Below are 9,162 nucleotides of genomic sequence, written 5' to 3' on the forward strand. Positions count from 1 at the left end.
CAAAAAGGTAGAGAGGATGGAGGGCGGGTGACTCGGCAGCGGCTAATTCTTTATTTATTATTTGCCTGCTTTCTCGTTTGGCGGTCTGTCTGTCTGTCTGTCTGTCTGCCTGCCTGTCTGTCTGCCTGCCTGTCTGTCTGCTCCGACCTGGCGGTGTGCCCCCCCCCACACACACCCCCCCTCCCCCCTCTCCCTCAGTCATACAGAATAATAATGGGTCTTAAAGCCATTCTGTTTGTGCCGTCGAGCCATCAGGGAGGGGAGAGGGAGGAAGTGATTTCCATGTTAATGGGAGCCTTCTCACCAGGGTCTCTCTCCCACCCCCCCCCCCCCGCCCCCGCCACCCCTCCCCTTCCTCAGCTGACCTTCTCTACCTTTCTCTCGCTGTCACGTGCAACACACCCTCTCTCTCTCTCTCTCTTTCTCGCCCGTTCGCCGTCTTTTCCCCTTAGCTCGAACACTCCTCATATCCTCTCTCTCTCTCTCTCTCTCTCTCTCTGTTGTCACCTTTCACTCTTTTCAACCCTTGTTTACCTCCGCCCCTCTACCCCCCTTTCTCCCCCCTCCCCTCTCTCTCTCTCTCTCTCTCTCTCTCTCTCTCTCTCTCTCTCTGTTGTCACCTTTCACTCTTTTCAACCCTTGTTTACCTCCGCCCCTCTCCCCCCTCTCTCCCCCCTCCTTTCTCCCCCCTCCTCTCTCTCTCTCTCTCCCCCCTCTCTCCCCCTCCTTTCTCTCTCCCTCCCTCCCTCCCTCTCTCTCTCTCTCTCTGTCGAGCTTGATGAATGGAGTTACTCGACTGTGAGCGCTGCGTCCTCCTGAGTGTGGAAGGCCACGGCTAGCTAGCTGCTGTGTGTTTGTGTGTGTGTGTGTGTGTGTGTGTGTGTGTGTGTGCGCATGTGCGTGTGCGCGTATACGTCTTTGGGTTTATTCTGTGTTGTGTGTGTGTGTGTGTGTGTGTGTGTGTGTGTGTGTGTGTGTGTGTGTGTGTGTGTACCGCCGGCACAGACAGACACACACACACACACACACACACACACACACACACACACACACACAAGGCACCTGATTCTAGTTCAGATGCAACGCCGACAAATAGACAGTCTGACGGACAGATAGGAACATTGCCCAAGTGTTACAGGGCAGAGGAAAAGAAGGGAGAGAAAGAAAAGAAAAGAGAAGCCATCCAGCCTCCATCCCTCTGCAGCCTCTGAGGGAACTAGTACACTGTGGTAGTAGTTCACTTGACTGAACAGGAGCATCCTCCTCCCTCCTCCCTCCTCGCCTCACACCCGTCTGAGAAGCCTGTCTCGGCCTACTGAACACTCCCCCCTGGGGTATTATGCTAAACCCCCGTCCCACACACACACACACACACAGAGACGCACACACACACACAGGAGCACGCACACACACACAGACACACGCACACACACACGCACGCTTCGCTGGTCGTCTCCCTCGGGGGTCCTCCATAAAAACACCAGTGGAAGAGTGTCATCACATCCACGCAACACCCTTCTTTTTTTTCTCCTCCTCCACAGATATTATGCTAAGCAGCTTCCATCACTCTGCTGCTGCTGTCGGAGACTAGGGAGGGACCCCCCCCCCATACCCCTCACACACACACCCACACACACACACACACCCTCACTCCCCCGCCGCTGTGTAGAGGTGCAAAACGAATCTCCTCAGTCAGTTCCTCCGCACGGCACACATCCCTTATGCATGACGGATTGGAGGGCCTGATGGGAGACGGCTGTTGCAGCCCCCGAAGGTTTAACATTACGCTGCTCTTATGAATCATGAATGCTGCCTCTCTACGGCGCACGTACTGTCTAAACAAAGGCTCCCGCACCACATGGGCAGGTGGCGCGCCTTCACAATTAGATGGGTACGATTTGTAGGGGGAGAGACAGACAGACAGACAGACAGACACACAGACAGGCAGACAGACAGACAGACAGACAGACAGACAGACAGACAGACAGACAGACAGACAGACAGACAGCACTCAAAACGAGGTAGAGACTGAGCTACACTTCCTAACCGTCTGCCCACGATATACCAAGACATCAGAGACATAAATACTTCCCACGGATTTCACGTATATCACCCAAGGGGAGTTTTGGAAGTCACGCAACTGTTTATATCCAAATGAATGCAAAAACATCGAAATGCTGCTGTCAACTTTCAGAAGTAAAGTATAAAGCGTCTCCTATATGGATGTATAACTATATCTCTGAGATGCACAATCTTTTCATTGTTTCACAAGATGTTAAATGTAGCACAGCTCTGTTTACACCTTTATTTTATCGTTTTATTGTTTTTGCTTTGAGAGAGAGAGAGAGAGAGAGAGAGAGAGAGAGAGAGAGGAGACTGAGATATGTCATTGAGCAGCTGTGACTTTTAGATTTAGATCCTATAGGGGTTCGCGTGAGGATTTGTTGCTTAATAAATGGTATAGGGTGAGGTGGAAACATGTGTTTTATAACATATGATGATATTATATGATGATATTATAGTAATAAATGGTAGTGTTAGGTGGAATGTGATTTATAACATATGATCATATTATAGTAATAAACGCTATAGGTGAGGTACTGTAGAAACATGGGTCCCTCTTGTGATGGAAAGGCTTCCTGATCAGACAGTTCTATTAATCAGTGCATGGTGGAAAAGGTTAGCCTGGCGTACAGTATACAGGATCATGTAGATACAGACAGAGAGAGGAGAGGAGAGGCCTGCCAGAGTCACTTAAGCAATATTACACGAGAGGGAGTGGTTTAACGTGATTATTGCCCACGACAGTGATGCGGTCAGGAACGAGACGGAGTCGAGTTCCGCAAGCATCACTGAAGTGGCAATAATCACGTTAAAGCACACCCTCGAGTGTATAATAATGCAATTATACAACAGAGAAAATCGCTGAGAAATCATATTTTTTTACAGACAGACCAGAAATGTCCCAAGAAACTATAGCTAGCCTAGCCACCGAGTTTGCTATAGCGCTCTGGGAAAACAGAGCAGCTGAATTCTTTGTTTTGATTAGGTGTGGACTGTGGTGCTCGTTTGAACCACGGCTAGAAGGCTGTTTCAACCAATCAGATTGCTTCCTCGAAACGACCTGTGGTATAATACCGGGTACCCCATCCCTCCCTCCCTCCCTGTTCTCTTTCTTCACACACGCTTCACACGCTTGTAGATTTGCTATTTTTTTTTAAAACGTGTGCAAATCTTTGAATATATATTCTTTCACAGCGAACATTTTCAACTCAAATCTTCCAATTGCTTCTGGGGATCCTTGAAACGACATGTTTCCAGATGGGGGTCGGCGGCCAATTACATATATTTCTTTAGGGTATAATATACGCCTTGACATGAAATAGGTTTGAGAGCCACTGGACATATAGAAACATACAGTATATATAGTTTTTCATAAAACTGCCTTTGATTTAGAAGACATTTACATGTACGTAGTAGAACCTGGTCCTAATGGGACTCTCTGTCTCCTCACACCTGCAGGACCAGTGGAGCGGATCCTGCTTCTCTCCTAACTGCATACTTTACAGGGTTAACCCATTCTGGATGGGAGCCCCGAACTGTTGCTTTAACCCATTCTGACCTGAGATCAGATTCATACGAGGTTTCCACTGGACACACACTGGTCTGATTAACCCATTCTTACCTGAGATCAGACTCTAAAAATGTCAGTCGTTCTTCGATTTAAAAAAATAGCAGACCTACAAGCTCGTAGCGCGCCACTCGGTGGCGCGCTATGAGCTTGTAGGTCTGCTATTTTTCAATAGCTAAAGCATAACATGATGCTATCACCAAAATGGGTTCCCGTTCAGAATGGGTTAAGCACTATGTTGAAAAACAGCAGATTTACAAGCTCGTAGCGCGGCACCGAGTGCCGCGCTACAAGCATGTAGATCTGCTGTTTTTGAAAATTCGTGAAAATGTGAGGCAAATCATTGAATATATATTCTTTCAGAGCGAACTTTTTTTTTTAACTCAAATCGTTGCTTCTGGAACAACATATTTTCAGATGGGGGGTCGGCGGCCAAATACAGATAATTCTGGGCGTAGGTTGAGCACCACTGACATACAGTAGAAACATAGGGTTTTAAAAAAAACTGTTTTATTTAGAAGACTTTTGGCCTCAGGTCTAAATGGGTTAAAACTGCAGCACTTGGCAATTACGGTCTTCAATCCTCACCGGGACTCCGTTTCTCTGCAATGCATGAAATTGGTATATTATATACGTTTCTTTAGCATACAACACGTTTCTACGGCAACACAGAGAGCCAGGATTAGTTTTCAGAGAAATAATAATGATGATGAAAGATTCGGTTACCTGTATCATCAAGTTCTGTGTTAATTATTATGCTATGATATCTGGAAGAAAATGCCCATTTTTTCCTCCTGAAATCAATCCAGCAAGTTTTTTCTTCTTGTCCTATTTGAAAGCTAATTACGCGATATTGTCTCATGTATTGTATATTCTGACAGTTGGAGTTGCATTGGTGTAAGTAATCATATTGTCCAGAGCCCTATACGTAGCTGTATAAAATGTTATAATATTAATACACCATATGCCAGCTTCACCAAACCTGTCCAGAGCCTGACATTCTACTGAATGGCTGTGCTGCGCGCGCTCCGTTCCCATTGGCATTACACTACAATGGCTGCAATCAGTGCAAATTATACTTTGGCGTGAAAATGACTTCTAAAAAAGACCAGAAAACACCATGGAAGTCTCTCTCTTTATACCTCCGTCCTCAGTGGTGGAAAGTAAAAAATGTTCTTCTACATCCTGACAGTTTTCTGAAAAAGCTATGTTTCTATATGTCAGTCGTTCTTCCATTTTTCAAGAATAGCAGACCTCTACAAGCTCTGTGAGCTTGTAGATCTGCTATTTTTCAATAGCTAAAGCATAACATATAATGCTAACACCAAAAGGGGTTCCCGGTTTGCCTAAAATGGGTTAATAGGGACAAGCAAGTCCTCTGAAGTAGGCAGGAATGCACAATGGACCCAGGCAACAGCCCAGCTGTTATGTGACAGTAATTGTAACAAACATATACTTTTAACCCATTCTGACCGGGCACCCATTTTGGTGTTAGCATCATGTTATGCTTTACCTATTGAAAAATAGCAGATCTACAAGCTCATATCGCGCCACCGAGTGGCGCGATACGAGCTTGTAGGTCTGCTTTTTTTGAAAAATTCGAAGAACGACTGACATTTTTAGAATCTGATCTCAGGTCAGAATGGGTTAATCAGACCAGTGTGTGTCCAGTGGAAACCTCGCATGAATCTGATCTCAGGTCAGAATGGGTTAAACAGTTGTCATGTTGCACACATGCCTAAAATAGCTTGTGCCGCCCTCATTGAAAACAATGTATTTAAAACTACAGCTTGTCCTCCTTTTCAGGCTGCATGAACAGCGCTCGAGAGCTCGGTTTCTGCCCCCTCGGTTTCTGCACCCTCGCTTTCTGCCCCCTCGGTTTCTGCCCCCTCGGTTTCTGCCCCCCTCGGTTTCTGCCCCCTCGGTTTCTGCCCCCTCGGTTTCTGCCCCCTCGCTTTCTGCCCCCTCGGTTTCTGCCCCTTCGGTTTCTGCCCCCTCGGTTTCTGCACCCTCGCTTTCTGCCCCCTCGGTTTCTGCCCCCTCGGTTTCTGCCCCCTCGGTTTCTGCCCCCTCGGTTTCTGCCCCCTCGCTTTCTGCCCCCTCGGTTTCTGCCCCCTCGGTTTCTGCCCCCCCTCGCTTTCTGCCCCCTCGCTTTCTGCCCCCTCGGTTTCTGCCCCCTCGCTTTCTGCCCCCTCGGTTTCTGCCCCCCTCGGTTTCTGCCCCCTCGGTTTCTGCCCCCTCGGTTTCTGCCCCCTCGCTTTCTGCCCCCTCGCTTTCTGCCCCCTCGGTTTCTGCCCCCCTCGCTTTCTGCCCCCTCGCTTTCTGCCCCCTCGGTTTCTGCCCCCTCGGTTTCTGCCCCCTCGGTTTCTGCCCCCCTCGGTTTCTGCCCCCTCGCTTTCTGCCCCCTCGCTTTCTGCCCCCTCGCTTTCTGCCCCCTCGGTTTCTGCCCCCCCTCGGTTTCTGCCCCCTCGCTTTCTGCCCCCTCGGTTTCTGCCCCCTCGGTTTCTGCCCCCTCGCTTTCTGCCCCCTCGGTTTCTGCCCCCTCGGTTTCTGCCCCCCTCGGTTTCTGCCCCCTCGGTTTCTGCCCCCTCGCTTTCTGCCCCCTCGCTTTCTGCCCCCTCGGTTTCTGCCCCCTCGGTTTCTGCCCCTTCGGTTTCTGCCCCCTCGGTTTCTGCCCCCCTCGGTTTCTGCCCCCTCGCTTTCTGCCCCCTCGGTTTCTGCCCCCTCGGTTTCTGCCCCCCCTCGGTTTCTGCCCCCCTCGGTTTCTGCCCCCTCGGTTTCTTCCCCCTCGCTTTCTGCCCCCTCGGTTTCTGCCCCCTCGGTTTCTGCCCCCTCGGTTTCTGCCCCCCCTCGGTTTCTGCCCCCTCGGTTTCTGCCCCCTCGGTTTCTGCCCCCCCTCGGTTTCTGCCCCCCCTCGGTTTCTGCCCCCCCTCGGTTTCTGCCCCCTCGGTTTCTGCCCCCTCGGTTTCTGCCCCCCCTCGGTTTCTGCCCCCCTCGGTTTCTGCCCCCTCGCTTTCTGCCCCCTCGCTTTCTGCCCCCTCGCTTTCTGCCCCCCTCGGTTTCTGCCCCCCCTCGGTTTCTGCCCCCCTCGGTTTCTGCCCCCTCGGTTTCTGCCCCCTCGCTTTCTGCCCCCTCGGTTTCTGCCCCCTCGGTTTCTGCCCCCTCGCTTTCTGCCCCCTCGGTTTCTGCCCCCTCGGTTTCTGCCCCCCTCGGTTTCTGCCCCCCCTCGGTTTCTGCCCCCTCGCTTTCTGCCCCCTCGCTTTCTGCCCCCCTCGGTTTCTGCCCCCTCGGTTTCTGCCCCCTCGGTTTCTGCCCCCCCTCGGTTTCTGCCCCCTCGGTTTCTGCCCCCCCTCGGTTTCTGCCCCCTCGGTTTCTGCCCCCTCGGTTTCTGCCCCCCCTCGGTTTCTGCCCCCCCTCGGTTTCTGCCCCCTCGGTTTCTGCCCCCTCGGTTTCTGCCCCCTCGGTTTCTGCCCCCTCAATATCGTAACTGTACTTTACTTAACAATTTCCGCATACTTTTACCTCTACTCCACTACATCTCAGATCCTAACATTGTTGCTTTTTACTCCACTACATTTATTTGAAAACTTTGGTTACTATAGTTACTTTGTAGATTTTGATTACTATTACAAAACATACAGACCACCAGTGAGACGCCCTGAGAGTGCGAGAAGCGAGGTCGCTACAGTAGGTCGCGCTAAAACAACAGTTCTGGGAATGCCCATATTTTTTATAATTGATTGACGTTTTCGGGCCAGGTGGGGCGTAAAATGTGTGCTAATTAGTAAGGCCAGGCCATTGATTGATTAATTGATTGATTGAAGTATTTATTAACAGATTCAATACAAAACTGTTAACTGTGGACGACACCATAAAGCATTCCACTTCGATAATGACGGCGAGGGTGATGATAATAACAATTAGGTAATTGACAATCATTAATTTGAATAATTGTTGGTCCCTAATTAGCCTCCAAATGTCTTCAGAACAACAGAAGAATCTAAATGAAGCGGTATAGGGGGAAAAAAGGAAAAGAAAAGGAAACTAATTAAAATGAAGGTGGTTAATATGAGCCATATTTTTATCTCTCATCTCTTGTTATCTCTCCAATTCTATCGCTCTTTATAAATATTTAATCTAAAGTTCAGTTTCTCTCTGCTTCAATAGACAGTAGAATCAGTGCTGGATACATCGCTCTGAGTCATGTTCCCCTCCCCCCCCCCCCCTCTCTCTCCCTCTCTCTCTCCCTCTCTACCTCTCTCTGCCCACAAACTCTGACTGCCCCCTATGTCTCTCTCTCTCTCTCTCTCTCTCTCTCTGACATGGCTCTCTTTACCATTATCTCCCTCTCTCGCTCACAACCGCCGTTGCTCTCATAACCTCAATGTGAAATTTCTCTCAAGTTTTTCCACACGTATACACACTCTGCTATACCCCCCCCCCCCCCCCCCCTCCCCCCCCCCCCCCTCCCTCTTAACAGCGTCTGGCAGGTGGAGGCTGATCTGGAGTCTGCTTTGAGCCGGTCAGTCTGGCAGGTGGAGGCTGATCTGGAGTCTGCTTTGAGCCGGTCAGTCTGGCAGGTGGAGGCTGATCTGGAGTCTGCTTTGCTTTGAGCCGGTCAGTCTCGCAGGTGGAGGCTGACCTGGAGTCTGCTTTGAGCCAGTCAGTCTGGCAGGTGGAGGCTGATCTGGAGTCTGCTTTGAGCCGGTCAGTCTGGCAGGTGGAGGCTGATCTGGAGTCTGCTTTGAGTCAGTCAGTCTGGCAGGTGGAGGCTGATCTGGAGTCTGCTTTGAGCCAGTCAGTCTGGCAGGTGGAGGCTGATCTGGAGTCTGCTTTGAGCCGGTCAGTCTGGCAGGTGGAGGCTGATCTGGAGTCTGCTTTGAGTCAGTCAGTCTGGCAGGTGGAGGCTGGTCTGGAGTCTGCTTTGAGCCAGTCAGTCTGGCAGGTGGAGGCTGGTCTGGAGTCTGCTTTGAGCCAGTCAGTCTGGCAGGTGGAGGCTGATCCGGAGTCTGCTTTGAGCCAGTCAGTCTGGCAGGTGGAGGCTGGTCTGTTATTGGAGTTTTAGTCTGCTTTGAGCCGGTCAGTCTGGCAGGTGGAGGCTGATCTGGAGTCAGATCAGTCTGCTTTGAGCCGGTCGGTCAGACAGACAGCCGGACACACAGACAGACAGACAGAAAGACAGACAGACAGACAGACCTCGTGGATTCATGGTTGCCATAATGGACCATTTTAGCCACTCTCATCTCCAGTTGACTCCACAACCTTGTGCTTTGGGATTAATTCAAACGGAATAAAGATGACTCCTTCAGACGAGATAATGACGGCGCACTCGCTCGCAGAAAGACATTTTTTTTTTAAATCTTTTTGACAGCTTCGTTAATTAATTATTACGGCGGGGCTCTGAAGGTTGAGCCGTCTGGAATTTGGTCCGTCTGTCTTTCTGCCAAACTGGGCTATAGAGCCTCTCCAATGCTTGGCTTTGGGGCATTGGAGGGTCACAGACGGACGGACCGACAGACCGACCGATTCTA

This window comes from Protomyctophum bolini, assembly GCF_963924005.1.
Source record: "Protomyctophum bolini genome assembly, chromosome: 12".
NCBI lineage: Eukaryota > Metazoa > Chordata > Actinopteri > Myctophiformes > Myctophidae > Protomyctophum > Protomyctophum bolini.